We start from the raw sequence: 14116 nt of genomic DNA, 5'->3' as shown, positions 1-14116 counted from the left end.
CTGTCAGTCATTTTGTAAACGGCTTTGGCGCAGTAAATTTTTCTGGCAACTTGACCATGCAGCTTCTTTTGTTCAAGTATCATCGTATTGTGCTCTATAAACAACCACACTGTCTTTTTCCAGAGCAGTATGTATTTCTTTTGAGGTTGCCTGTGGGTTTTTCCTTGTATCCCAGACAATTCCTCTGACAGTTTTTTTTTTTTTGTATGTCATTGCCTTGTGTATATAGATAAAAATACTCATGTTCATTTTACAATTTCTCCTACCACATGTCTTGTGCCTCAGTCAAAGTCCCAAAAACCCCTTTCTTATTTCTGATTTAGGGATGGGGGTGCATGATAAGTTATCATGCATCTCATTTAAAGTCCCACAATCCCCTTGCATTCTATTCCTCTGACAGTTGTGGCTGCATTCTTTCTTGGTCTACCTGACCTTGGCTTGGTATCAAGAGATCCCCAAATTTTCCACTCTTTATAAAGTGATTGAGCAGTACTGACTGGCATGTTCAATACTTTGGATATTTTTTTTTATATCCTTTTCCATCTTTATAAAGTTGTATTACCTTGTTACACAGGTCTTTTGACAGTTATTTTCTGCTCCCCATGGCTCAGTATCTAGCCTGCTTAGTGCATCCACGTGAGAGCTAACAAACACATTGACTATTTGTACACACTTGATAAGGGCTATTAGAGTGATTTCTGTTCTCAGTATGATTTGACCCCAGAAGACCCAAATATAGAACAAAACTGCAAAAACAGTTTGCACGTTTTAGATAAGGTTGTAGAGGAGGCTTCTAAAGGGTTTATTTGAAGGGCTTTCTGCTCAAGTCCTTCAACAGCCACATATATAGCTATGCACTAATTATCACAAAATGATACAAGTCATAGTTTTATAATGATTATTAATACTAAATTTGTTCAAACAGTTTTTACAAAACCTATTGCATGGAATGAGAACTTGACATTTATCATGTTTATCTATGTTTATAGCCATGCTCAGTTAGGATAGTCCCAAAGGCAGTTCTTGTCCTGTGAGAGGCAGAGGCGGACATTGCACTTGCTGCAAAGTGTGTTGGTATATCCTTTACCACAGTGTCTGCAGTGCCCTCTAGGTGTTTTTATAGAGAAATGTCCTTGCATGTCTTTCCAAATGTCTTTTGGTGGATGTACAGTTGACCTTTTGGCTGGAGTGCCATTTGATGGACTCCCTTTTTCTGTGGATGGTCTCTTCCTGTCAAGGGGCTCTATCTGCGGAATTTGACTCTCATGGATTAAATCAGCCGCCCTCTCTCTAGTTTTATGACAGTTGTGCCGACTAGAATTAGAGAGTATGCTAACTTTGGTTGAAACAGCCTCCTGTTTAGTATCTTTTTCTTGGGAGCATGCATTGCTTTGCAGTCCAATTTTTACAGCAGCCATCACAGCTAGGATGATAGTGTGCCGGACTGCGAACCTTCCTTTGCCTTTTGATTTATAACGGGTTTCAGACACCCAAAATGTAGGGCTCTCAACTTCATAATATCTTTTGGTAGCTTTGTCACATCGTTGAATCTTCTCCACCGGGTTCTGGGCCAGCAAAGGATTTTTATTTTTATTTTCCGGTTCACAGGCAATTTCACGTTCTTCTTCATCACTTATATCGGTGTCCTCTGAATCCATCTCAAAGTCACTGTCCATATTTTGGATGGCATCAATGACATGAAAAACATTGTAGACATTGCCCTTGGCATTCTAAGATGGAAACACTGATTATTTTCCAGGCTAAACAATCTCAATGTAAATTAATCCTAGTCCTACATAAACATTCAAAAGACTTAATACATTCCAATCATTTAATACAATCCACAGAGGGAACACAGTACTGTCTGGTTAGCCTATTGTATCTTCTGCTTATAATGCGATAAGCACCTATACACCCTTCTTATACTGTAACATTATCACATGTTCCTCATGTAGCAAGCAGATATTTGGGCAATGGCCAGAAAACAGGTCACAACTAGTCAAGTATATACTGTACATACATTCAAATAGAAATAATCCTTAATTTAAACTTGAATTTTTCAAGTAAAAAACACTTAAATTTTGATCTAATCTCAAACTGGTATTGTGAATGATCAAAAACCGTATTTCTATGGCTTTTGCATACCACGTGGAACAGGTGAAAACTGCAAGGTGCACTGGCAAATTCTGCTACTCCTTTAACGCAATGTTGTAAAATTACAACATAGACCTAAGCTCAAAATCATATGACCAATGCATTCAACCGTACCTTGATATTTACTTTAATCTTCCTTCATCAAGTCCAGTTGTGTGCTTCAAGGCAAGTTCACAGGTTGACTTCATGTCTAGATAAACAGGCCTACTTACACATTTGCCTTTCAATATCAGTTCTAGGCTGAACAATAGGATCTACTAATTATGTAAATATTACAACAGAGGGCCTTACAGGGCTAAAAAGAAACCAGGTAACAATGTGATAATAAATGGCTTCATATGATTACTATCCTTAACCACTTGCCGATTAGCCTCCGCAGTTTGACTGTTTGACTGTGGCAGAACAGCACAGCTGGGTGAAACAGTGTTATGTAACGTTGTTTTGCCATGTGGCCACTAGGGGTGTGCTCGCCCCCGGAGCCGATGCCAGCACTCATATTCACTGCCGGGCTCCCACGATCACTGCTGACACACTGGGAACTGGGATCTGTTTGTAAACACAATTTCCGGTTCTCTGAGGGGAGAAGAGACTGATCGTCTGTTCATACACAGTATGAACAGCGATCTGTCGTCTCCCCTAGACAGTCCCCTCCCCCTACAGTTAGAACACAGAGAGGAAGCACTGATCGTTGTATAAAAGGCAATGGTCCCAAAAATGTGTCAAGTGTCTGCAACAATGTCGCAGTCCCAATAAAAATCGCATATCGCCACCATTACTAGTAAAAAGAAAAAATAATAAAAATGTCATAAAACTATCCACTATTTTGTAGACACTATTATAGACGCTTTTGCGCAAACCAATCAATATATGCTTATTGCAATTTGTTATTTTTTTTACCAAAAATATGCAGCATACATATCTGCCTAAACTGAGGAGGAAAAACTTTTATTTTTTTATTTTTGCGGGATATTTATTATAACAAGCCATAAAAAAATGTTTTTTTTTCAAAATTTTAGTTTTTTTCTCTTTCGTTCATTGACGGACACAGCTCCATTAAATCTTGACCGTAAGGTTATCACGCCACCTTCAGGAGAGGACTAGGCAGAACATGTAATACATGTGAAAACAACAGAACTGTACAGTTCTGCCCAGGGGGCGGTCCCTCTGGCTATAACCCCTCAGCCTGCTTCCTGCAGCTGAGTTTTCTTCTGCCTAGTGAAGAAGGACCTAGGCTCCCTGCCGGTACCATCGGTCCTGGGGATTTTTTTTTCTGGATTTTTGCCTTTTGCGCAAGATATTGATCCTGTGATCTTCTATCAATAGCCGGCTGGGTGATGGGCTGGATAAATATAGATCCTTGTAGTCTCCCCAGTCTGGCCATCAAGTGTGAGCAGGCCCTAGCTACGCGCTGGGTCAGCCACGACATGCCCCTCAGGCTCCAGGGGCAGCCGGTGAGATAAATGCTCCGGGGCACACATGACCGGACTACGGATGTCTTTATCACAGTCACAGTGTGCCATGGCCACCAGCCTCCCCATACTGCTCAGTGTGGGTCTGTGATGGGATGCCTCCAGCTCCTCCAGGTGCTAAGTACAGCTCTCCCTGTCTCGGCAGGAGAGAGCAACTGGGCATTCCCTTCTCCCTTTCCTCTCTCCCTGTCCCTGTGTTCCCTCTTCTCCCTTTCCTCTCTCCCTGTCCCTGTTAACTCCCCCCCCCCCCCCCCGGGACACTGCATGGCTGGGCTGTGGTGCGGTGTATGTACCTGGGCCGGGGGCTCTGACCCTTAGCTGGGGGCTGCGCTGGCTGTGTCCATGTGCTGTCATCTGTCTCTCTCTGCTGGTGTGTGATGGGCCTGCATGTGCTAGCGCCATTTTCTGTTAATCTCTGTGAGCAGCATGGCTGTCAGCCATTTTCCTAGTGTTTTTTCCTATACAAGAACGGCTGGCGGACATTTTCTTGTAGTCTCAGTGCGGTTTTTCTACCCAGCGCTGGTTCCTGTGCCTCAGAACAGTGCGTTTTTTTACTCCTGGACACTTGTGACTGAAACAGCGAAGGCGAGGCGCAGCACTCGGTCAGGGTGGTGACTCCTGCGGTGGGGCCCCTCAGTCTATTGGCAGCTAGAAGGGTGGGATTGAGCACCTTGTCCTAAGTCCCCAAGGGTGGCAGGCAGGGTGGGTCAGCATGGCGTCAGAAGCTGGCGTTTCTTCGTCAGATCTCCCTGCAATTGCAACTGGCTCATCTGCAAATAGTGCATTGCCTTTGGATGCTTTGTCGGCGGTCCTGGAAACGTTCGTTGCCAGGGTAGACGTGGCGCGCGCAAGGGAGTTAAAAAAAAAAAAAGAAGTCCCCCTGCTCCTCCGTCCTCCAGGGGGAGCTCTGATTCAGACTCGGGCCCTGTGGTGACTGGTAGCCCCTGTTCTGATGTGTCAGAGGATGCTGACCAGGACCGTTCGGACAGTGAGGATGATTCTGTGTTCGAATCCACGCAAGAAAAAGCGATAGATAAAGCACTTATCACCGCTGTGCTGGATACCCTGAAAATACAGGATGCAGCAGGATCCTCTGCTGAGGTGTAGGCCCTCTTTGGGTACCATAAACTGGCCCGTACACTTAAGGTGTTTCCGTATATGACTTATTTTTAAAGTTAATATACAAGGAATGGGGAAGCCCGCAGCGCACCTTTTCAGTTCCAAAAACAATGGCGGTGCGTTACCCCTTTAAAGAGAGCCTCCTTAAAAAAAATGGTCGGCTTCCCCGGTCATTGACCAAGCCCCCCCCCGTGTCCAGGTTAAATAAAGTAACCATGATTCCGGTAGAAGGGGCTCCTGCATTTAAGGACCCTTATGTCAGGAGAGCCGAGGCAGTGGCCCGGTCCTTGTTTATGGTAGTGGGGTCAGCACTATGACCTGTATTGGCCATGGCATTGGTGTCGCAGACCCTTACTGAGTGGGCAAAACTATTGCAAAGTGAATTGGAGAAGCAACAGTCTCCTCCAGTCTGCATCAAACTAGCAGACCAGCTGGTGCATGGCCTTAAGTATGTCTGTGATGTGACCCTGGATACACTCCCACTGCTCTCCAAACCATCGGTATCGGCAGTGGTGCTAGGGCGCCTGATCTGGCTGAAATGCTGGTCTGCGGACCAGGCATCCAAAAAAGCTCTGCCAGATTTTCCCTTCCTTGGTGAATGGCTATTTGGAGCTTCACTGGATGACATTATTAAGAATGTCACAGGTGGGAAAAGCGCGTTGCTCCCACAGTCCAAGAAGGATAAGGAGCCACGCCGCAGGCAAGGGCCCTCCATTACCGCTCAAAAGAGGCTTTTTCGTCCGCCCGCAACGTCAGGCAAGCGCTCCCAGTCTGACAGGGTGACTGCTGAGGGGCAAAAGTGTCCATGGTCTCACAAGCCTGTGAGCAAAAGTACTACTGCATGAAGGTTTGCCCTGCCCAGCACATGGGTGAGGTGTCTCCTTCGTGAGTTTGCACCTCGGTGGACCTCTCGGCTGTCCGACCATGGGGGCTGCAAACTGATTTCATTGGGCTGCAAGATAGTTCTTCTCTTGGCCACCAAACAGATTTCTTCCCTCCCTGTTTGGGGCAGTAAGGGACCTGCTCAGTCGTGGGTTGATAGTACCTGGTCCAAAGCTGGAAAGTTTTCAGGCATTCTACTCCAATCTGTAGTCTCCAAAAAGGAAGGGGTACATCCAATTCTGGACCTAAAAGCCCTCAGTTGCTTTGTGAAAGTACAGAATGGAATCAATTGGCTCCGTAGTCACTGCACTCCATCAGGGGGACTCCCTGGCATCTCTGGATATCCAGGACGCGTACCTGCATATACACCCACATGTCTCAGGCATCAGAGGTTTCTGCGGTTTGCAGTGGGGTAAGAGCGCTACCAGCTTGTGGCTCTCCCCTTTGATCTGGGATCAGCACCCCACGTCTTTACCAAAGTCTTGGCTTCAATTTTGGCGTTGTTGCGACAATGCGGGATCGCAATCGTGGGTTACCTAGATGACCTCCTTTTGAGGGCAGCTTCCGCCTCAGAATTAATAGAGTATGTGGCGATCACCATGCAAATTCTACAGGCATTTGGGTGGGTGTTGAACCTCAAGAAGTTGGTGCTAGTGCTGACTCTGCTCCTGGAGTACCTAGGCTTACTGCTGGACTCCGTGGAAGCGAGAGTGTTTCTCCCTTCAGACAAACTGCAGATTCTCCGAGCCACGGTGAAGTTGTTGATAAACCACAGGTGGTCACTGCTGCATTTCTGCATGTGAGTTCTGGGCCTCATGGTGGCCTCCTTCGAGGTATACTGTATGCCCAATTTCACACCAGAGTCTTGCAGAGGGACATACTGTCCAAATGGGACAAATCTCCGTTATCTCTGGATCGGCATATTTGGGTGAGCCAGTTGGTCAGGGACTCTCTTTTCTGGTGGCTGAGGTCTCCGGCTCTTCGGTCCGGGAAATCTTTCCTACCTCTCAATTTGATGCTAGCCTGACCAGCTGGGGTAAAGCTGGGGTAAAGTGCTGGGCGTACAGTCGACTCAGGGCCTCTGGTCATGGAAGGAATCCCAGTTACCGATCAATGTGCTCGAGCTTCAAGCGATCAGGCTATGTCTCTCCACATGGTCAATGAGGCTACAAGGGTGTCTGATCAGGATCCAGTCAGACACCGCAGCATTGGCATATGTCAATCATCAAGGAGGAAGGAGGAGCTCGGCCGTGGCACGAGAGACCACTCACATCCTCCGGTGGGCAGAGCGACATGAGCCGCCCCTGTCGGCCATATACATCTCGGGCATAGATAACTGTCAGGCAGATTACCTAAGTCACCAGATGCTGGACCCAGGAGAATGGTCATTGCATCCGGAGGTGTTCAGGCTTCTTTGCCTGTGGTGGGGTGGATCTCTTGGCCTCTCGGCTCAATCGAAAGGTGCAGAGGTTCTTGTCCAGGATGAGACCCCTGGGCAGATGCGTCAGATGGGTTTGTGGCTCCATGGGAGCAGTACTGGTTGATTTATGCCTTCCCTCTGCTCAAACTGTTACCACGTCTGCTTCGCAGATTAGAGGACAAGGGGATTCCAGTGATACTGATTGCCCCAGATTGGCCCCGGTACGCCTAGTGGCGGATGCTCCTTGGCAATTGCCGATGCGAGAAGACCTCCTATCGCAAGGTCCGATTCTCCATCCTGCTTTACCATCGCTGGTTTTAACGGCATGGCTATTGAAAGCCAGGTGCGAAAGGACCGATGTCTGTCGGACTCTGTAATTTCCACTATGCTGAGAGCACGGAAATCATCTTCTCGGAACATTTACCATCGTACGTGGAAGGCCTATATCTCCATATGCGAGGAGATGGGGAATGGCATCCGAACACCTATTCCATTTACAGGAGTGGATCAGACACTTGCCTTAAGCACTATCAAGGGACAGATATCAGCCTTGGCTGTCTTTCCAACACCCCCTGGCCTCACTCACTGGTAAACACCTTTGTGCAAGGGGTTCGGCATGTAGTCCCTCCGGTTCGACCATCTCTACCTCTGTGGGATCTGAACCTGGTGCTATCAGCGCTTCAGAAACCATAATTTGAGAACATCAGGGAAATTCTCTTGTTGAGTCTTTCCCAGAAAGTTGTGTTTTTAGTGGCCATTATATCTGTCAGGAGGGTTTCTGAGTTGGCAGCATTGTCTTGCAAGTCACCCTATCTGGTTATCCACAAGGATAAGGCGGTGCTTCTTCCGCAGCCCTCTTTTCTTCCAAAAGAGGTTTTGGCTTTTCATCTCAATAAGGACATTGTGTTACATCCCTTTGTCCTAAGCCGACACATCCAAAGGAAGTTGCCCCACACTCCCTGGATGTGGTCCAGGCTCTAAGGGTATATCTGTCTGCTATGACTTCCTTCAGGAAGTCAGACAATGTCGGTGACTGGTCCGAAGAAAGGTCTGGCCCTTTCGTCGACCACCATTTCCCGTGGATCAGACAGATCGTGGTCCAGGCTTACGCCCTGAAGGGGCAGGTGCCCCCCTTCCCTGTCATGACCCATTCCACCAGGGCAAGTGGGACCTCCTGGGCTTTCCAACGTCAAGTGTATGTTTCCCAAGTGTGTAAGGCAGCGACTTGGTTGTCCACGCTTTTACGAAATTCTACAAAATTGATGTAAGCGCATCCTCGGATACTTGCCTTGGCTGCAAAGTTTTGCAGGCGGCTGTGTAAAAGTTGCAATTTACACTTATTTATTTTTAGAGAAAGTTAGTTTTGTTGTGAACGCATTCTTTGATACATGCGTTGGCCGCAAGTTCTGATGCAGTCGTTTCAGATGGCAACTCCTCCGTTGAGGCGTGCCTCTGGTTGTGGGTGAAGTTATGTTTCCACCCCTCGTTTTGACACTGCTTGGGGACGTCCCTACGATCAAGAGTTAAAGGAGCTGTGTCCGTCAATGAACGAAAGAGAAAATTGTTTTTTGTACTCACCGTAACATCCTTTTCTCTGAAGTTCATTGACAGACAGCACCCACCTCTAATATTTTTTACGTTGTACAGCTTGTTGACGTACTGAGCTGCAGGAAGCAGGCTGAGGGGTTATAGCCAGAGGGACCGCCCCCTGGGTGGAACTATGCAGTTCTGCGGTTTATACACGTGTTACATGTTTAGTCCTCTCCTGAAGGTGACCCTAAGGATAACCCTACGGTCAAGATTTAAAGGAGCTGTGTCTGTCAATGAACTTGAGAGAAAAGCATTTTACGGTGAGTACAAAAATCCTATTTTTAAACGATCCCCGTCCTGCCGAGCTCGCGCGCAGAAGCGGACTTGTGTGAGTAGCCCCACATATGAAAATGGTGTTCAAACCACACATGAGGTATCGCCGCAATCGGTAGAGGGAGAGCAACAATTCTAGCCCTAGACCTCCTTTAAAATATGCAACCTGTAGAAGTTTTTTAAACGTTGCCTATGGAGATTTTTAAGGTTAAAAGTTTGTCTCCATTCCACGGGCGGGCGCAATTTTGAATCGTGACATGTTTGGTATCAATTTACTCGACGTAACATTATCTTTCACAATATAAAAAAAAATGGACTAACTCTACTGTTGTCATTTTTTAATTCAAAAAATTTATTTTTTCCAAAAAAAAGTGTGCTTGTAAGACCGCTATGCAAATACGGTGTGACAAAGTATTGCAATGACCGCCATTTTATTCTCTAAAAAATGTATGCTGTTTAGGGGTTCTAAGTAATTTTCTAGTAAAAAAAAAAAAATGTTTCAACTTGTAAATAACACATCTAAAAAGGAGGCCCGGTCCTAAATTGGTTAAATAAGACAGTTTTTTTTTTTTTTTTTGCATAATCTGTCATATTTTCAATAGAAATGGCAAAATTGTCATGATTTCTGCCAGGGTAGAAATAAATATATAACCATGCAAACATATTAGGCAGGTGTAAAAATATAATGCAAATTAACCCTTTCATGACTAAGCCTATTTTTGGCATATGGTGTTTACAAGTTAAAATCCATATTTTTTGCTAGAAAATACTTGGAACCCCCAAACATTATATACATTTTTTAGCAGAGACTCTAGAGAATAAAATGGCGATTATTGCAATATTTTATGTTGCACGGTATTTGCGCAGCGGTGTTTTAAACGCAACTTTTTGGGAAAAGGGACACTTTCATGAATTTAAAAAAAAAACGAAACAGTAAAATTAGCCCATTTTTTTTGCATAATGTGAAAGATAATGTTACGCCGAGTAAATAGATACCAAACATGTCACACTTTATAATTGCACGCACTCGTGGATTGACGACAAAGTACGGTACCTAAAAATCTCAATAGGTGACACTTTAAATTTTTTTTTACGGTTACCAGGTTAGCGTTGCAGAGGAGGTCTAGAGCTAGAATTATTGCTCTCGCTCTGACGATCACGGCGATACCTCACATGTGTGATTTGAACACAGTTTACATATGCGGGCGCGACTTCCGTATGCGTTTTCTTTGCTTCGCGGGGACGTCGGGCGCTTTAAAAATTTTTTTTTCTATTTTATTTATTTGAAAATTAATAAATAGTTTTTAAAAAAAATAAATAAATTTGATCACATTTATTGCTGTCACAAGGTATGTAAACATCCCTTGTGAAAGTAATAGGTGGTGCCAGGTACTCTTTATGGAGGGATCGGGGTCTAACAGACCCCCCCACACCTCCTTTACACTTCAATGTATTCTGATCGCCGAAAACGGCGATTCTGAATACCGTATATTTTTTTTAAACCGGCGCCATTGGCAGCCGAGTAAACGGGAAGTGACGTCATGACGTTGCTTCTGTGTTTACTATTAGGATACTGGAACGAAGCCGATTACGGCTTCATTCCAGTTCCTCCCCAGCAGTCGGAGGCATCGCAGCGTGAATCGGTGCTCACGATCGAGCGGGAGCACCGGTAACAGCGGCGGGAGGGGGGACGTCCCCTCCCGCTCCTCCGGCATAACAGCCGAGCGGCTTTTAGCCGCTTCGATTGTTATGGCTGGAAAGCCATACACCCGCTGAAAAAAAAGGCCCCGGATGATGCCTGCAGGTGCGGGCATCATCCCGGTATAACCCCCGGAAGCCGAGTACGCACATCTGCGTACGCTCGGCGGGAAGGGGTTAAAGGATAAGTTCACCTTTTCATTCAGAATTTCAATTTTCATAATAAATGGAAGTTTTTTCCAATGCCTTTTCTGACCAAGTCATCCCAACGTGCTTTTCTTTCACTTTCCTTATCCACAGGAAGTTTAAAATCTTGTCAGCTTATTTGAATTTTTAAAATTTTTCATATTCCATCACTTCCTATAGATCGTCTCTCAGCATTCACTTTCTGTAGGCTATCTCCCAGAAGCCTTTACTTGTTGCATCACAAAAGAGCACTCTGGACCACACCTCCCTCCTTACAGTACTTCCACCCACTTCCAATACAATCTGATGGTACAATGTTCTTTAGTTGTCCAATCAGCTATGTAGTTCAAGGGCCTGTCTGATTTGATAGAAAAAAATGGATTAATCAGGTTGGTCCTCTTATTCCATAGTTATAGTAAATCGTAAGAAAATTGTACAGATTGCCCAGTCTATGGCCATCTTAAAATTTCATAGTATGTAGCGGCTGAAGACACTCAGTAGTCAGGCCTTTTTCACATGTAGCAAAACTCACATTACTGCATGCCTTTTGTTTTGCGTGTTTTGCAGAGATTTCACTCGTCACGCATAGGGCAGCTGATTCTTTGGAATGGGCTGCCCTATGTGTGGCAGTCACCACAGAGAAGCTCCGGAACTTTTTTTTTGGAACTGAGCCTGGTGCGTTTGTCTCACTTGGGGTGCCTTTTAACATGTAATGACAACACAAGCGCAATGCACATTTACAGCGTATTTCTGAAAAGCATGGCAAAGCACGCATTTTCTGTATGGTTTGCCATGTTTAGCACACACGGGTGAATGGAGCCTCGTTGTTCTCGTGTAAACACACCAATTTCACTTTCAGGCCCCCTTCACACCTAGAATAGTGGGAGAGACTGTTTTTTGGCTTGTTTTTCTAGTGACATAAATGGGGGCAACCCATTGACTTTAATGGGCCGTGCTACACTAGGGAAAGTAGCTGATAAAACATTTTGCCGTGGTGCGAGTTGCACGTTTTTTACTTCTGTTTTGTCATTTGTTTTTTCATGTGGCAAAATGTGTTTGTTTCTGTGTTTGGTGTGCCGTTCACAATTGATGACCCTGAAAGAACGATTAGATAATTTTAGCTGTATAAATGTGGCCATACACTTTACAATCTGGTTTTACAATCTCTATACAATCTTCTTTAGCGTTACCAAAACTAGATAATAGGAGAACACACCATTTATCCAATCACTCTGTATCCAATAAGCCAGGCCCTTGTTACTACAACAGGGGTGTTCCATGGGCTGCATGCAACCCCAGGGAGTTTATGATGCGGCCTGAGCCTGACTGAAGGGACGCCGTGGAAGCCAGACAAATGCGCACGTGAAGAGATGCCTGGGGATGCTGTGAAAACAGTTTATGGGTGAAGGGTGTGTGCTAATGAGATCAGTTTGTAAACTCCTTCCTGTGTCTTACTGGTTTCTCTGTGCTACATCAAATTTTAGGATGTGATGAAGCTTTCTAAGAATTACATTAATGCAGGGCTTGACAAATTTACTTGGAATCTAGGAGCCAGCTAAAAAAGTTAGGAGCCAGGTCCTTAACGGCGATCTGGACCTGTCCCGACATCGAGAGGAGTGAGGGGAAGATTTTTTAAACGTCACCTATGGAGATTTTAAAAGGGTAAAATTTGTAGCCATTCCATGAGCGGGCGTAATTTTGAAGCGTGACATGTTGGGTATCAATTTACTCGGCGTAACATTATCTTTCACAATATAAAAAATAATTGGGCTAACTTTACTGTTGTCTTATTTTTTTATTAAGTAAATTATTTTTCCCAACAAAAGTGCGCTTGTAAGTCCGCTGCACAAATACGGTGTGACAGACAGTATTGCAACAACCACCATTTTATTCTCTAGGGTGTTAGAATAAAAAATATATATAATGTTTAGGGGGTTCTAAATAAAGGGAAGAGGCAGGTAATATAAAACAGGCAGAGGAAGCTTCATTAGCATTGCTGGTTTGTCATACCAACGGTGACCACAAGAGGGCGCCAGATTCCATAAGGAATCATAGGACCGCAGAAGGCCTCAAAGCCGCGGCCTAAATTTTCGGCCGCCGGCGGAACGGCCCGACGCGATCACGCTGGGGGGGTCCACAGAGACAGGATACCACCAGCTGTGCTGCCCCAGGCGTGAGGTCGCTATTTCTAGTCGCCAATGCGACCTGGCACCCGGGTTTTGTCATTAATGGCTAAGAAGGCCCTTTTCTTAATATCAAAGAGAGCTAGTTTTTTTATTCTGCAACAGGGGTACATTGATGGTAGGTTGGTGTATAGTGCCTTGCAAAAGAATTCATAGTCCTTGAAATTTTCCACATTTTGTTATGTTACAACCAAAAACATAAATTTATTTTATGTGATAGACCAACACAAAGTAGAAGGAAAATAATAAATAGTTTTCACATTTTTTACAAATATCTGAAAAGTGTGGCGTGCATTTGTATTCAGCCCCTCTGAGACAATACTTTGTAGAACCACCTTTCGCTGCAATTACAGCTGCAAGTCTTTTTGGGTATAGGTCTACCAGCTGAGCACATCGAGAGTGAATTTTTTGCCCATTGTTTGCAAAATCCCTCAAGCTCTGTCAAATTGGATGGAGCATCTGTGAACAGCAATTTTCAAGTCTTGCCACAGATTCTCAATTGAATTTAGGTCTGGGCTTTGACTGGGCCTTTTTAAAATGTGAATATGCATTGATCTAAACCATTCCATTGTAGCTCTGGCTGTATGTTTAGGGTCGTTGTCCTGCTGGAAGGTGAACCTACACCCCAGTCTCAAGTCTTTTACAGACACCAACAGGTTTTCTTCTAAGATTGCCCTGTATTTGGCTCCATCCATCTTCCCATCAACTCTGACCAGCTTCCCTGTCCCTTCTGATGAAAAAAAAGCATCCCCACAGCATGATGCTACCACCACCATGTTTCACTGTGGGGGGGGGGGGTATGTTGACGGTGATGTGCAGTGTTCGCTTTCTGCGACGAGTAGAATTTAGCTTTTAGGCCAAAAAAGTTCCATTTTGCTTTCATCTAACGAGAGTACCTTCTTCATGTTTATTGTGTCTCCTCATGGCTTCTCGCAAGCTGCAAACACGTCTTCTTATGGCTTTCTTTAAAAAATTACTTTCTTCTTGCCACACTTCCATAAAGGTCAGATCTGTGGAGTGCATGACTAATAGTTGTTCTGTGGACAGATTCCTCCCCCCTGAGCGGTGTATCTCTGCAGTTCCTCCAGAGTTACCATCGGCCTCTTGGCTGCTTCTATTTTTATGCTCTCCTTGCCCGGCCT

The 14116-nt window shown here is 45.0% G+C and overlaps 1 protein-coding gene across 5 annotated transcripts in view; it reads left to right on the top strand.

Moving 5' to 3' along the window:
• TRIO (trio Rho guanine nucleotide exchange factor) overlaps window positions 1-14116 on the top strand; it is a 751422-nt gene that overhangs the window by 199814 nt on the left and 537492 nt on the right. The window lies entirely within an intron of this gene.

This window comes from Lithobates pipiens, unplaced genomic scaffold (genome assembly GCF_037356315.1).
Source record: "Lithobates pipiens isolate NorthernLeopardFrog02 unplaced genomic scaffold, aLitPip1_a1.2 Scaffold_19, whole genome shotgun sequence".
Taxonomy (NCBI): Eukaryota; Metazoa; Chordata; class Amphibia; order Anura; family Ranidae; genus Lithobates; species Lithobates pipiens.
Note: the sequence above shows the minus strand (reverse complement) of the source record. Positions and strands in the feature narration are given on the sequence as shown.